The 16,517-nt window shown below is 47.7% G+C and overlaps 1 pseudogene; it reads left to right on the top strand.

Moving 5' to 3' along the window:
* The window catches only part of LOC147716911 (uncharacterized), a 149,597-nt pseudogene extending 133,605 nt beyond the window's left edge, over window positions 1–15,992 (top strand).
* Window positions 15,993–16,517: the final 525 nt, after the last annotated feature.

The raw sequence follows: 16,517 nt of genomic DNA, 5'->3' as shown, positions 1-16,517 counted from the left end.
TGGTGGTGAACATAGTGGTGGTGGACGTGGTGGTGGTGGATGTGGTGGTGGTGGTAGATGTGGTGGTGTTAGTGGTGGACATGGTGGTGGGGGTGGACATGGGGGTGGTGGATGTGGTGGACATGGTGGTGGTGGACGTGGTGGTGGTGGTGGTGGTCAACATGGTGTTGGTGGGTGTGATGGTGGTGGTGGTGGACGTGGTGGTGGTAGACATGATGGTGGACCTAGTGGTGGTGGATGTGGTGGATGTGGTGTTGGTGGACGTGGTGGTGGTGGAGGTGGAGGTTGTGGACGTGGAGGTGGTGGTGGTGGTGGTGGACATGGTGGTGGTGGATGTGGTGATGGAGCATGCAGTGGTGGATGTGGTGGTGGACTTAGTGGTGGACTTGGGGGTGGAAGTGGTGGTGGTAGTGGATGTGGTGGTGGTGAAGGTAAACGTGGTGGCGGTGGACATGGTAGTGGCCGTGGTGGACATGGTGGTGGTGGACATGGTGGTGGATGCGTGGACATGGTGGTGGTGGACGTTGTGGTGGTGGATGTGGAGATGGGTTCGGTGGTGGTGGACATGGTGGTGGACATGTTGGTGGTAGACATCGTGGTGGTGGATGTGGTGGATGTGGTGGTGGTGGACGTGGTGGTGGTGGTCGTGGTGGTTGTTGGATGTGGTGGTGGTGGACGTAGTGATGGTGAACATGGTGGTGATGGATGTGGTGGTGGTGGATTTGGTGGTGGTGGTGGATGTGGTGGTGTTGGAGGTGGACATGGTGGTGGTGGTGGACATGGTGGTGGTGGATGTGGTGGACATGGTGGTAGTGGATGTGGTGGTGGTGGTAGTGTTGGTGGACATGGTGGTGGTAGTGGACGTGGTGGTGGTGGGTATGGTGGTGGACGTGGTGGACATGTTGGTGGTGGACGTGGTGCTGGTGGACATGGTGGTGGAGGACGTAGTGGTGGTGGACCTAGTGGTGGTGGATGTGGTGGATGTGGTGTTGGTGGACGTGGTGGTGGTAGAGGTGGTGGTTGTGGACGTGGTGGTGGTGGTGTAGTGGTGGTGCTTGCTGATTACCTGAGTAAGAGGCCTTGCTTTGTAATCAGCTGTGTCTGGTGGTGAAAATGCCATGGGGAAGACAGAGAGAGAAAGAGAAAACAGAGGTCATCAAGGAGAAAAAGGCAGGCACAAATGTCAAAACAATGGACCCAGTTGTTGCAAAGGGCCATACACATATTTGTAATCAACGAAAATGTAAAAAGTTATACATAAGAGCAGCCGTTTGATGCCGAGGAGAGCGCTGGTTAATTCAGAACATGCACGGCCTGTCATTTGCTCATGGGATGGAATTTCTCTCATTCAGACAGTCTTCAACATGAGGGATTACAGCTATGGCACTGCCAGCAGGCATGTTAAGGCGCCTGAATATTAACAGACTCTATTCATGAATTATAGTGGCAACTGCATAGCGCTTTCTGTCACTGAAGATCGGCACTGATGCGCTGTCAGGGCGGGTAGCAGTCTAGTCCGTAGTACTGCAAAGGGTGGAATAAAGTATGTGTGTTGTATAGCCAATGTCAGTAGTTACGTGGCTCCTGAAGACCTGATATTCCGTTCTTGCGTTTTTTGTCACTTTGTCTATTCTTGAGCTTGAATGGAGGGGCAGATGGATGCTTACGCGTAAGAAGTGTCATGCATAAGGACGGACAAATTTGTTATGCTATTTGGCACACATCGGTAAATTCAATTTATTAGCAAACAAATATAATTTGTGTAGTGCTTTCCTACTCCTAATGATAGCTCTAGACGCTTTCTGGATGGTCTAGTAAACAGCTTTTCGGTTTGATGTCCATGATTGGTGGAAAGTGTGGTTTATAGAGTGCTCAGTGTGGCCAATGGTGAGCACTTTCGTGGCCATTTTGATGTTCTCAGTGGCCGCGCGGCTCACTGAGAACATGAAAGCGGCCGTGAAAGGGCTCCCAAAGGCTGCAGGCGGACAATTGGTGCGCGCGCCCGGCACATATGCACTGTACCCGATCCGCCTGCAGACTTTGGGAGCACTTTTGAAAGCCCCTACTTAATATCTTGCCACGGCATCGCTAACTCGATGGCTAAGGCGAGGCCTAAAAACCAGCAAGCAGCACTGCTCTTGCATGAGCAGCTGCACCGTGAGGTCGCTGGCAGTTGCTGTGTTGTTGATCGACACGGAGGACCCAGTGAGGTAACCCCAAAAGTAGGCAGTGTTTGCCCCCAGGGTTGGGACATACCTTTGGTTTCTGCAATTACCTCCCTGCACCCCTGGGGGCTGTACTGGCATACCTTTTGCGCCACATTTGTTCCACTGCCTACCCGGTCCCGAGGGGCCAGGATTAAAACGTACTAAAGTGTTTTCTCAACAGAAGGCAAATTATCGTAATTCCTGTGGGAGGTGTACAAATTGTTCCTGACGCTCAAGTATTGTGAAAATTACCATATATAGCCTGATCTGAGCTCATGAGCCCTTTGCCGTAGATTTTCACTATGACGAAGGGGAACAATATGTGTTAATCATTATCTGCTGCATGTCATAACCTGAATGTCTTGGTATGTCACTTTAATCCTTGCATTGACTAGATAGTGGGTATTATTTCACGAGTTGCCTTTATGTACTGTGAGGATGGTTTTATAACATGTGCAGACGATGAATAATAACTTGATCGCACTATCTATACTGTTATGATCATTGTCTAGTGTGAAAGTGATTTTATGAATCTATATGATGTCATGACAAGTGCCTAGTGGCACAGTGATATATATGATTGTGGTCTAATGTGTTTTATGAACAATACAAAGGACATTTTTTATTTACCTTGTGTGGAGTCTCTTTTCTGGTGTGCCTAGTGTGTCACTGGTGTGTGTGGGTATGTTGTCCAAATGCTTTAAACATTGCCTCTGGGATAAGCCCGACTGCTCTGCCAATAATTTTTACCCTATAGGAAACATAATGAGCGGTTGTATCATTCAAACTAGGGAAATGCCTGGGGCTTGATAGAGTCTCCGTAGATGTCTTCAAAGCAGACACCACAATTTGAATACCTTACATCAATGTGGTCTCCAACGCTGAGCTACAGAAGGGAAAACTGGGAAAGGCTTGGGTCCTGTCACTGACCGGACTGGACCACTATTATGCGAAGAAACAAAACAAGGGCCGGGCAGTTTGAATTTGCATCATAGTACACAGTCTAGTATAATAAATCACTAGGTTGGACAACCATTTGTATTGATTGACTTTTTTGTTTTATAAAAAATTTTAAGATTTTTTTGGCATCAAAAAATACAACACAACATTTATAAAGATACACAAATACAAAATCAGTGAACCAAAAAGAAATTGTCAAAACACAGTATTTAAACAAGAAAATTGCCACAAATAATTAACATGGACAACTGTGAAAGGCCTCAGGTCAATCAATCATAGAGGCTCCAATCCTGAATATAAACTAAACAAGTGGACTGTTAGATTACAAAAACGTTCTTACCTCTAGATAGATAGATAGATAGATAGATAGATAGATAGATAGATAGATAGATAGATAGATAGATAGATAGATAGATAGATAGATAGATAGATAGATAGATAGATAGATAGATAGATAGATAGATAGATAGATAGATAGATAGATAGATAGATAGATAGATAGATAGATAGATAGAGTGAAGGCAATAGATAGATGAGTGAGGGCGACAGATAGATAGAGTGAGGGCGAGACATAGATAGAGTGAGGGCAATACATAGATAGAGTGAGGGCGATAGATCGATAGAGTGAGGGTGATAGATAGATTGAGATAGATTGAGGTGGCTTTGTGGTGGACGTGGTGGTGGCTGTGGTGGTGGACATGGTAGTGGTGGACGTGGTGGTGGACGTGGTGGTGGATGTGGTGTACATGGTGGTGGTGGACATGGTGGTATTGGACATAGTGGTGGTGGATGTGGCAGATGTGGTGGTGGTGGATGTGGTGGTGGAGGTGGTCGTTGTGGACGTGGTGGTGGTGGAGGTTGTGGTGGGTGTGGTGGTGGTGGTGGATGTGGTGGTGTTGGTGGTTGACAGAGTGGTGGTGGACGTGGTGGATGGGGTGGTGGTGTATGCGGTGGTGGTGGATTTGATGGTGGTCGACGTGGTGATGGTGGAAGTGGTGGTGGTGGATGTGGTGGTGGACGTGGTGGATGTGGTAGTGGTGGAGGTGGTGGTGGTGGATGTTGTGGTGGTGGATGTGGTGATGGTGGTGGACATGGTGGTGGTGGTGGACGTGGTGGCGGTGGTGGTGGTGGTGGTGGACGTGGTGGTGGTGAATGTAGTGGTGGTTGTGGTGGTGGACTTGGTGATGGACTTGGTGGTGGACGTGGTGGTGATAGTGGATATGGTGGTGGCGGAGGTAGACATGGTGGTGGTGGACATGGTTGTGGCCTTGTGGTGGATGTGGTGGTGGCCATGGTGGTGGACATGGTGCTGGTGGACATGGTGGTGGTGGAAGTGGTGGTGGATGTGGCGGCCATGGTGGTGATGGACATGGTGGTGGACGTGGTGGTGGTGGACGTGGGTGTGGTGGACATAGTGGTGGTGGACGTAGTTGTGGTGGATGTAGTGGTGGTGGATATGGTGGCGGATGTGGTGGTGGTGGAGGTGGTGGTAGTGGACTTGGTGGTGGTGGTGGACATGGTGGTGGTGGACATGGTGGTGGTGGACATGGTGGTGGTGGACGTGGTGGTGGTGGACATGGTAGTGGTGGACATGATGGTGGTGGACATGGTGGTGGACGTGGTGGTGGTGGACGTGAAGGTGGACATGGTGGTGGTGAACGTGGTGGTGGTGGACGTGGTGGTGGTGGATATGGTGGTGGTGGACGTGGTGGTGGATATAGTGGTGGATGTGGTGGTAATGGACGTGGTGGTGGTGGATGTGGTGGTGTTGGTGGTGGACTTGGTGGTGATGGATGTGGTGGTGGATGCGGTGGTGGTGGACATGGTGGTGGTGGTGGACATGGTGGTGGTGGACGTGGTGGTAGTGGACATGGTAGTGGTGGACGTGGTGGTGGTGGACAGGGTGGTGGTGGATGTGGTGGTGGTGGATGTAGAGGTGGATGTGGTGGTGGACATGGTGGTGGTAGTGGATGTGGTGGTGGTGGTGGAGGTAGACATGGGGGGGTGGACATGGTAGTGGCCGTGGTGGTGGTAGACATGGTGGTGGTGGATGTGGTGGTGGATGTGGTGGATATGGTGGTGGTGGATGTGGTGGTGGTGGACATGGTGGTAGTGGAGGTGGGTGTGGTGGTGGTGGGTGTGGTGGTGGTGGATGTGGTTGTGGTGGACATGGTGGTGGTAGACGTAGTGGTGGTGGATGTGGTGGTGGTGGACGTGGTGGTGGTGGAGGTGGTGGTTGTTGGTTCTGGTGGTGGTGGACATAGTGGTGGTGGACGTGGTGGTGGTGGATGTGGTGGTGGTGGTAGATGTGGTGGTGTTAGTGGTGGACATGGTGGTGGGGGTGGACATGGTGGTGGTGGATGTGGTGGACATGGTGGTGGTGGACGTGGTGGTGGTGGTGGTGGTCAACATGGTGTTGGTGGGTGTGATGGTGGTGGTGGTGGACGTGGTGGTGGTAGACATGATGGTGGAAGTAGTGGTGGTGATGTGGTGGACGTGGTGTTGGTGGAGCTGGTGGTGGTGGAGGTGGAGGTTGTGGACGTGGAGGTGGTGGTGGTGGACATGGTGGTGGTGGATGTGGTGATGGTGGATGCAGTGGTGGATGTGGTGGTGGACTTAGTGGTGGACTTGGGGGTGGAAGTGGTGGTGGTATTGGATGTGGTGGTGGTGAAGGTAAACGTGGTGGTGGTGGACGTGGTAGTGGCCGTGGTGGACATGGTGGTGATGGTGGTGGTGGGCGTGGTGGTGGATGTGTGGACATGGTGGTGGTGGACGTTGTGGTGGTGGATGTGGAGATGGGTTCGGTGGTGGTGGACATGTTGGTGGTAGACATCGTGGTGGTGGATGTGGTGGTGGTGGACGTGGTGTTGGTGGTTGTTGGATGTGGTGGTGGTGGACGTGGTGATGGTGAACATGGTGGTGATGGATGTGGTGGTGGTGGATTTGGTGGTGGTGGTGGATGTGGTGGTGTTGGAGGTGGACATGGTGGTGGTGGTGGACATGGTGGTGGTGGATGTGGTGGACATGGTGGTGGTGGATGTGGTGGTGGTGGTAGTGTTGGTGGACATGGTGGTGGTAGTGGACGTGGTGGTGGTGGGTATGGTGGTGGACGTGGTGGTGGACATGTTGGTGGTGGACGTGGTGCTGGTGGACATGGTGGTGGAGGACGTAGTGGTGGTGGACCTAGTGGTGGTGGAAGTGGTGGATGTGGTGTTGGTGGACGTGGTGGTGGTAGAGGTGGTGGTTGTGGACGTGGTGGTGGTGTAGTGGTGGTGCTTGCTGATTACCTGAGTAAGAGGCCTTGCTTTGTAATCAGCTGCGTCTGGTGGTGAAAATGCCATGGGGAAGACAGAGAGAGAAAGAGAAAACAGAGGTCATCAAGGAGAAAAAGGCAGGCACAAATGTCAAAACAATGGACCCAGTTGTTGCAAAGGGCCATACACATATTTGTAATCAACGAAAATGTAAAAAGTTATACATAAGAGCAGCCGTTTGATGCCGAGGAGAGCGCTGGTTAATTCAGAACATGCACGGCCTGTCATTTGCTCATGGGATGGAATTTCTCTCATTCAGACAGTCTTCAACATGAGGGATTACAGCTATGGCACTGCCAGCAGGCATGTTAAGGCGCCTGAATATTAACAGACTCTATTCATGAATTATAGTGGCAACTGCATAGCGCTTTCTGTCACTGAAGATCGGCACTGATGCGCTGTCAGGGCGGGTAGCAATCTAGTCCGTAGTACTGCAATGGGTGGAATAAAGTATGTGTGTTGTATAGCCAATGTCAGTAGTTACGTGGCTCCTGAAGACCTGATATTCCGTTCTTGCGTTTTTTGTCACTTTGTCTATTCTTGAGCTTGAATAGAGGGGCAGATGGATGCTTACGCGTAAGAAGTGTCATGCATAAGGACGGACAAATTTGTTATGCTATTTGGCACACATCGGTAAATTCAATTTATTAGCAAACAAATATAATTTGTGTAGTGCTTTCCTACTCCTAATGATAGCTCTAGACGCTTTCTGGATGGTCTAGTAAACAGCTTTTCGGTTTGATGTCCATGATTGGTGGAAAGTGTGGTTTATAGAGTGCTCGGTGTGGCCAATGGTGAGCACTTTCGTGGCCATTTTGATGTTCTCAGTGGCCGCGCGGCTCACTGAGAACATGAAAGCGGCCGTGAAAGGGCTCCCAAAGGCTGCAGGCGGACAATTGGTGCGCGCGCCCGGCACATATGCACTGTACCCGATCCGCCTGCAGACTTTGGGAGCACTTTTGAAAGCCCCTACTTAATATCTTGCCACGGCATCGCTAACTCGATGGCTAAGGCGAGGCCTAAAAACCAGCAAGCAGCTCTGCTCTAGGCGTGGGCGGAAAATCCGTTCCGCTCGCGGATTTTGCGGATTTTCGGGAAATCCGCAATCCGCGAGATTTGCGAATTTCCCGCAAAATCCGCAAATCCGCGAGCAGCGGATTTTGCTCGCACTGCTCGCACTGTTAGCGTGAGTTCGCGCCCCGCGAATAAGTGCGAAATTGCAGAAATACGATCTTGGCAAAACTGAAAGTAACTACTTACCAGGTTCAAAAGTTCAGGCACATCATTAGTAGCCATTTCCTGCAGTGCTTCCTGAGGGGCCCCTCCAGAGTTCAGTTGCCAGTTGAAACTATTATGTGACCCTGCTCTGAACCTCAGAATAGTTACACATATGCCACAAAGGTCCTGAATTACAGCTAAGGGAGACAAGCAGGAGCCAGGCTGGAAGTTAAAATCCATTAATCAGCCCCTAATTCATTATTGTCAGTTGGGGCAGGGCAGGTGTTGTAACTAATTTTGCAACAATGAAAGCACTTAGCAAGTGCAAAAGATCACTAATCAGGGCGCACTAAGGAAGCAGGTGCCAGCTAAAAAAATATTCTGTGACACATTAATCAGCCCCAAATTAATTCAGGTCACTTGAGGCAGGGAAGGTGTGCTTTGCTTTGCCGAAAATAATGTACACTGGACAACCAGAGGGTGTAGTGATGAAACAGAGGGTGGCATGGGTGGGCCAGAGGGTGGCATGAGTAGTCAGAGAGTGGCAGTGGTGACAGAGAGTGGCAGTGATGAAGAAGAGTGTCCCAAACAGGCTGGACACGTAGAAACAACAAGTTCGCAAAACTTGCGACCCGACAGGTAAGTTCGCAAATTGCGAAATTGTAAAAACCCTCGCGAACTGGCAGAAACACGGGCGAACACAAAAAAAAAAAAAATTCGCGGGAATTCGCGGATTTTGCGGATTGCGAATCCGCAAATCCGCAAAATTCGCGGATTGCCAATCCGCAAAATCCGCTCATGCTTACTCTGCTCTTGCATGAGCAGCTGCACCGTGAGGTCGCTGGCAGTTGCTGTGTTGTTGATCGACACGGAGGACCCAGTGAGGTAATCCCAAAAGTAGGCAGTGTTTGCCCCCAGGGTTGGGACATACCTTTGGTTTCTGCAATTACCTCCCCGCACCCCTGGGGGCTGTACTGGCATACCTTTTGCGCCACATTTGTTCCACTGCCTACCCGGTCCCGAGGGGCCAGGATTAAAACGTACTAAAGTGTTTTCTCAACAGAAGGCAAATTATCGTAATTCCTGTGGGAGGTGTACAAATTGTTCCTGACGCTCAAGTATTGTGAAAATTACCATATATAGCCTGATCTGAGCTCATGAGCCCTTTTCCGTAGATTTTCACTATGACGAAGGGGAACAATATGTGTTAATCATTATCTGCTGCATGTCATAACCTGAATGTCTTGGTATGTCACTTTAATCCTTGCATTGACTAGATAGTGGGTATTATTTCACGAGTTGCCTTTATGTACTGTGAGGATGGTTTTATAACATGTGCAGACGATGAATAATAACTTGATCGCACTATCTATACTGTTATGATCATTGTCTAGTGTGAAAGTGATTTTATGAATCTATATGATGTCATGACAAGTGCCTAGTGGCACAGTGATATATATGATTGTGGTCTAATGTGTTTTATGAACAATACAAAGGACATTTTTTATTTACCTTGTGTGGAGTCTCTTTTCTGATGTGCCTAGTGTGTCACTGGTGTGTGTGGGTATGTTGTCCAAATGCTTTAAACATTGCCTCTGGGATAAGCCCGACTGCTCTGCCAATAATTTTTACCCTATAGGAAACATAATGAGCGGTTGTATAATTCAAACTAGGGAAATGCCTGGGGCTTGATAGAGTCTCCGTAGATGTCTTCAAAGCAGACACCACAATTTGAATACCTTACATCAATGTGGTCACCAACGCTGAGCTACAGAAGGGAAAACTGGGAAAGGCTTGGGTCCTGTCACTGACCGGACTGGACCACTATTATGCGAAGAAACAAAACAAGGGCCGGGCAGTTTGAATTTGCATCATAGCACACAGCCTAGTATAATAAATCACTAGGTTGGACAACCATTTGTATTGATTGACTTTTTTGTTTTATAAAATATTTTAAGATTTTTTTGGCATCAAAAAATACAACACAACATTTATAAAGATACACAAATACAAAATCAGTGAACCGAAAAGAAATTGTCAAAACACAGTATTTAAACAAGAAAATTGCCACAAATAATTAACATGGACAACTGTGAAAGGCCTCAGGTCAATCAATCATGGAGGCTCCAATCCTGAATATAAACTAAACAAGTGGACTGTTAGATTACAAAAACGTTCTTACCTCCAAGATACCAAATCATTAGGGAACGCTAGGAATCAACTCAATACACTTGCGAATTGTTGATCTGTTCTCATGTTATTCCTAGCCATAGCACTTGATGTTAAATCCATTGTGTATCTTGTGTTGGTTCTAACAAGGAGGCTTTTTGTAATCTAACAGTCCACTTGTTTAGTTTATATTCAGGATTGGAGCAAATTCAAACTGCCAGAGCTACAGAAGGGGTCATTTCTCCGTCTTGGAAAGGGACAGAAATTGTTCCAATTTTAAAACAAGGATTGGCATAGCCAATAAGTCTCACCTATGGGACCTTATAAGTGTTTAATTATCCATCACTATATCCTTGGTGCAACAGCATCAACTGTTGCATAGCTTAACATTTACAAGGGCCCAAAGGCGAGACCTATTGGCTGTGCCAAAGCTTGTTTTGTCCTGTCGCTGATACAGAACGGCATCGGCAAAAAGAATTAAAAAAGCCCAAAAAGCGAGATCTAATGGCTCTGCTAGTGCTTGTTTCAGTAGTGGAATTTCCATGGCAACTTAAAGCATTCAGAGTATAACTGGGTGTAGAAGTAAAACTATTGAGCTGTCGGATAAGAGCGAAGGGAAAGCAGGAGGAGATTGTTAGGGGCGTGATGATCCTTGAACTGCTTGGATCTGAGGGGGCATAGGGGCCAGACTGATTCAAAGACAGGAATTAGCTCGGTGGGCGCAGTGCTGGCAATGGTGAGGGATGCTAAGAGAGTATTTACTGAGAGACATCATTAGTGCAAATACATGCGAGTGCTGGCAAAGCTGATGTACACACCATTACTCCCTTTGGTGTTAGCCAGGAAATGACTTCCTCACAAAAGGTGCCCACCTGCTTGCGGTATGCTAGCCAGTTACCTCACCTTCTCTCTCAAGAATGGGTATTGCTTCGACCCAGAGTGAGCAGGTTGCTAGGGCTACAGAAAGAAGGAAAACAGAAATAGGTTAGCGTTTACCAGCACCTTCTCGTGCCAGTGTGTCCAGATGGCCTATTGTGATATAGGGAACAAGATGACGGTAAACATGGTACCTCGTGCACTTTGTGGTGTGTCTGTGCTGTGAACACTCATCTGTCAGTGGGTCCCAGCCCGAGGACACAGAAAATATTGGCTTGATTAGGAATTGCTGCTAACAAGGTGCATATGGCATTTCAATAGATAGAGCTGAATGTCCGAAAACACAAAGAAATATTACAGAAATAAGTTATAGGCAGAGAATGTAATAGCCAAGTACTGAGGCGCAACTAGTGCCACATTTTGGGGGGCTAAGAAAAAATTTCGGGGGGGGCTGGGACTTTAAGCAATAGGCAAAGTGGAGCTGCAGGGGCTCTTAGAAGGGGTGAAACAACAACAAAGCCTCTTTAACATGCAAATGGTCTTTTAAAGACCTCTGAAGTGCTCGGGTGCGGCTGTGTGTGTGCCCGGGAAGTAACCCTGCAATACTAGGCAGCAGCGTAAGAGGATATGGGACTCCACGTCTAACGCAAGGATTTGTTGGTTTTGCCACTTGGTGAAGAGTGAGGACTTCCGCGTTACAGACTGTGGTTTTGGTTTGTTTACGGACTGAGAAGGATAAGGCATTACATACTTCAAATGGATGTAGAGCTTTGTTTGCCCAAAGTCCTGAAGATACCTGGATTAATGAGAGGCTGAAACGCGTCAACTGTTTTTCAAAGGCACCAACACAAAAGAATTGATGTTGAATACATGAAATCAATAGAAAGGAGCTAGACATAAGGGAAGGATAAAAGGATTAGACCTTCATGAGCTCCATCGTATTCGTTTTTGGTGACCTGAATAAAAGAATGTGAAATATTTGTGCGCAAGAGAACCATATAAAAGGTTCAATAGATTTTTTGATTCATTATTTTTTTCATTTGTTTGTATTCTGTGAATTTGTATTTATAGTGTAGATATGTGTAAATATATATGTTGAATGTGTGTATATATATATGTGTTAAAAAAAGAGAAAAAGAAAAGAGAGTTTGTTTCCTTTGAAAAAGATATGGTTTCCTAAACTAAATATGCAAACCAACCTTTGACCGTTTTCTTTGATTTATTGAATTTGTTGGATTGCACTTAGAAGAATGAGTGTAAAATATAACTCAAGATTGATTTAATTCTTAGGAGAATAATTGTTTCAAGAAAAGATAAATAACAGTATCTGTCCTATAACCAATACTGACAACTACACCACAGGCATCATTTTTTCATTATTGGACGGGAAGTAACCCTGGGCAAAGCACTACGCTACGCTCGCATAGTTTGTGAAGTTTGCGCTACTTCGCACTATGTGAACTGCACGTAGCACAGTGCAAACACGTGTAGCATAGCGTAGTGCAGCGGTACTTTTTGGCTTGCTCAAGGTCCTCAACGTCAAGTTAGCGACTGCGAGCAAGCAAAATGACATCCCGGCGAGACTTCTTCCTTATTCGCAGTTCGCGTAGTGCTACGCGTAGCTCGCGCAGTTTGAAGTGCACTTTGCGTAGCTTTGCGTAGCGCTACTTTGCAAACTATGCCCGGCACTACTGGGAAGCTGTCTCATCCCGGGCTGCCACACACGACGGGGGGTGGGGGGGAGGCTGAAGTCCTTTGAGTTCAATGGGTGTTGCGCGCCCGGACAAGTGCACATAAAAGTCCCACACGTTCCTATGATTTGCTGCATTGTTCTGTGGTTCAAATCTATTTATTATCACACAAAATTAAACAAAGCTGCAGTCAATAATCTAAAAATAAGCTGATATGTCACAGGCATCATTTGTTAAAGTACCTGCCGGACTCATTGGAAAACAAGGTCTATTTTTTGCTTCGCTGTAATACAGCATTGACTGACCCCATCCAATTGACTTCTGCTTATTTTATCTGTGCAAACAAAAAAAATCTTTGCGTGCATTTTTTCCCATACTTCTTACATGATATAATCTTTTGTTTTCACTTGCAAGCCTCCGCCGCCTCAGGGCTGGTCGAGAAGCAAATTTCAATGGTCTGTAGTTTAAGGCCCCAGACCAAGGTTGAGGATTCCCTCCTTTTCCTTCCCGCCATTGTGCTGGTCCTCGTGGCCGCACCGCCACCGCGGCTGTGATAATGGTGACTGGCACCAGGCACGCTCCGGCTGCCCGTCGACATCTGTGAGGCACTTGCTAAGCTTGCATCACAAAAAAAAAAGCACGAGCACAGATGCCTTCAAAAGAAAACAAGCCACAAACTCAAATACAAGGAAAGCTGCAGTCTCAAACACCTTATTTCTTTCTGGGTTGGTGCTGCAGCTACGGTGACCAGGCGTCCGGTATTTGCCGGACAGAACCAGTTCACAACCTGCGCCGGGAAATTTCAGTAAACATAGCCCATGTGCCGGTTTTCGGAAATGTTTGACTGACCGTAGAGTGAAGTTAGTTTCATGTGTTTCAGTATATGATTAGTTAGCAGCCCTTACCTCAAAGCAACTTATTTAGCACTAAGCATGGGCGGATATTGCGGATCCACGATCCGCGGATTTTGCGGATTTGCCGATCGTGGATCCGCGGATTTGGGGCGGGGGCGGGGCTTCCATGCGAGTGCACATGCCTCTTGTGAGGCCTCTATCCAGCATCACAGCTGATTTTCCACGGTAGAGTTGGGAAGAAGGCACACCTGTCCAGCCTCGACGACGCTCACGATTGTTTTTGGGCTAATGAATGAGTCACTGAATTTGAGCATCAACTAGTTCGAGCGACCATGTGTGTGTTACTATGCAATCGCCCCGACGGGCGCAGGGGTCCCTTGAGTGAGCTGTCCATCATAGTGGGTGAATGGCGGGAAGACGGTGCAAACCGCGAGTGTGTGGGTGGGGCCAAACGGGCAGGGCTACCATGCGAGTTCAACATGCTTCTTCTGTGTATAAAAGGTCTGAGAAAGATCAGTTCAGCAGATGAAGAGAAAGAAACCCCTGGTCACAAGAACAGCACGGGTATTGTGCTCGTGAAAGTCAAGGATGCAAAGGCCTCTATCCAGCATCACAGCTGATTTTCCACGGTAGATTTGTGAAGAAGGCACACCTGCCTCGACGACGCTCACGATTAGGGCATGTTGTAACTATTTTAGGATGGCGCCGGCAAGCTGCCAGCGCCATCCTAAAATACTTACTAAATTAGCTTCAACAGGAAGCTCTAATAGATAAAATAAAGCAGGCCAGCCAGGCTTCAACTTTTGCCCCCGGAATCCGCCGCTCGCGGATTTGCGAATTCGCGGTAAATTTGCAGGAGTTCGCGGATCGCGAATTTACCGAAAATTTGCAAAATCCGCGAGCGGAACGGATTTTGCGCTCACACTTATTTAGCACACAAATTATATGATGTGGAAAGGTTGCGCTTCTTGCATCATTCTTTAAGCATTGTCAATGAAGCAACTTATTGCCCCATGTGTCGATGCGTAATTATAGTCAACCTTCTGTGCTTGTGGAAAACCCCACTTTCTGGTCACCCTATTTACAGCACGCCCATGTTAAACAGCCACATAGGGCATTAGCAAAGAACAGAAGCAATATACGGGGAGGGGAGCAGCTGGAGCTCTTGCCCCAGATCACCCACTTTCCTGTTACAACATATTTTAGAATATTATACCAAAAGGTCTGAGCCTTTTCTTTTTGAGGCAGCAGGACAACTAGGTGTTTTCTCTTTCCCCGGAGTACATCTTCTTATTTCCCAGCTACTCCTTTGATCAGGAGACTCTACAAAAATGTTGGTGCCTAGTTCCCCAATAGCTTCTGACATGCTGGAAGAGAAGCAGGCCAGATTGCTCGCAGTAACATCAACATTGGACCCACTGCTGGGAGGAGTGAGGGTGGCAGATAAAGGGCAGTTCATCTCAAGTGCTATAACCTATTCCAAAATTACTCTTATCAAATCAATTCATTTTAGAGCTCGAAAGGGGGCTTGCATTGTTTTACTAATCAGAAAAGGGGTGCATTCTAAAAGTAACAAGACTAAAAATGTTCTCAGAAAGAAAACAAGGACGACAGGCTGCCAGCAGCAGGAGGTGGCGCGTGCGCGCCTTGCGCGGCAGCAGGGGGAATGTGGGAGGGAGCTGCACGATTTTCTTGCGAGAGCGATAATTGCTACCATATGGTGGCGCTGACTCCCGCAAGTGAATCGCCAGACGTGCACGCGTTGCCATTAACCTCATGCGCGCTAGCGGAATTCGCTCGCACGCTGAGATTTTGTAAATCGCATGTTACGTGACGAGCTGGGCTCGTCATCAGCGTGCGAGGAGGCTACGCCATGACGAGCCCAGCTCGTCATCAGCGTGGAAGGGGTTAAAGGCAATGGAATGTGTGCACGTTTTTGGCTGAAAAGCCAAAGCGATAGCTAAAGTCTTTTTGCCTATGCAGCTCATGCGCACTGCGTAGGCGAGACCTAAAAAGGGGACCCTTGTGTGCCCTCTACCGCCCCATATGTTTACTGGACATCCTCCAAACAGCTCTCCAGCAAACATGGTCCTTGAGCACATGCTGGATTGGGTTGAGGACAAGCAGATCCTCTCAGGCCTAAAGTCAGGCATTAAGTCTGTGCCATGGACCATGCCTTCCGTTCCTCCTGGTCAAATGGAGGCTGTTTGACTTGACCAAATGTGACCTCCATGTGGCGTTCATCAATTTGAGTACTGCATTTGATTTGGTACCAAGAGGGAAATTGTGGGTGGTGCTCAAAGAAATGGGAACCCCACTTGACCTTCATCATTTGATTAGATTACTTCAGAAAGGGAACCTTGCCAAAGGAAGGTTAAAGGAGAACTGAGGCCTTTCATGTAGACCAAGGCGTGCACCAGGGGGTGTTCTTGCCCCTACTCTTTTCCTTTTATACATTAACAACTGTATTGAGTTTTTATCCAACTGTGTTAATGATTGCCCTAGCTTGAAGGAATAAAAATACTTGCCCTCCTCTTTGTGGATGACATGCTTTTGTTGTCCAAAACTAGGCGGCAGCTTCAAAACCTGGTTAACAGTTTCAACGGGTTTTGCTCTGATTTTTATCTTGAAGTCAACATCTCTAAGACCAAATACATGACTTTCACCAAGAGGGGTAAGGTGAAGGAACTTATTAAGGTGTGAGCGAAAGTACTGGAAAGAGTAGGAGTTTGACAATTTAGGGATTAGATTAGACGAATCCAGATCTTGGGAATCACAGGGGCAGATTTACAAGCCTCTTCGCCACTTTTGCGTCACTTTTCCCATGTTCAAAGGGACGCAAATGTGGCACAAGGGGCTTGTAAATCTGCCCCACAGATTTTAAATAGCACCCCAACTATCAAGCAGCGGGCGGAGCCATAATAATGTTTGCTAAAAAAGCAGCCTGGTCACCTGTTACACCCAGCAGTAAAAATCTATAAAGCTCAGGCTATAGGGGTTTCTTTGTATAGGGCAGAACTATGGGGCTACTGCAACGTCAGTGCCCTGTGCATAGCAGAAAACAATTTAATTAGAAGACTTGTGGGCCTCGGGAAATGAAAGCCATTGGTGCCGCTCTGGCTGGATCTTGGTATTCATGAGATATCATCACGGCTAGCCCTGAGAACTTTACTGTACCGGATCCGAATATGAAGCACTGATGAATTGTGCCATCTCAGGGAGGGCTTA

Source organism: Lissotriton vulgaris, chromosome 5 (genome assembly GCF_964263255.1).
Source record: "Lissotriton vulgaris chromosome 5, aLisVul1.2, whole genome shotgun sequence".
Classification (NCBI taxonomy): Eukaryota; Metazoa; Chordata; class Amphibia; order Caudata; family Salamandridae; genus Lissotriton; species Lissotriton vulgaris.
This window is presented reverse-complemented; position numbering and strand designations above follow the sequence as displayed.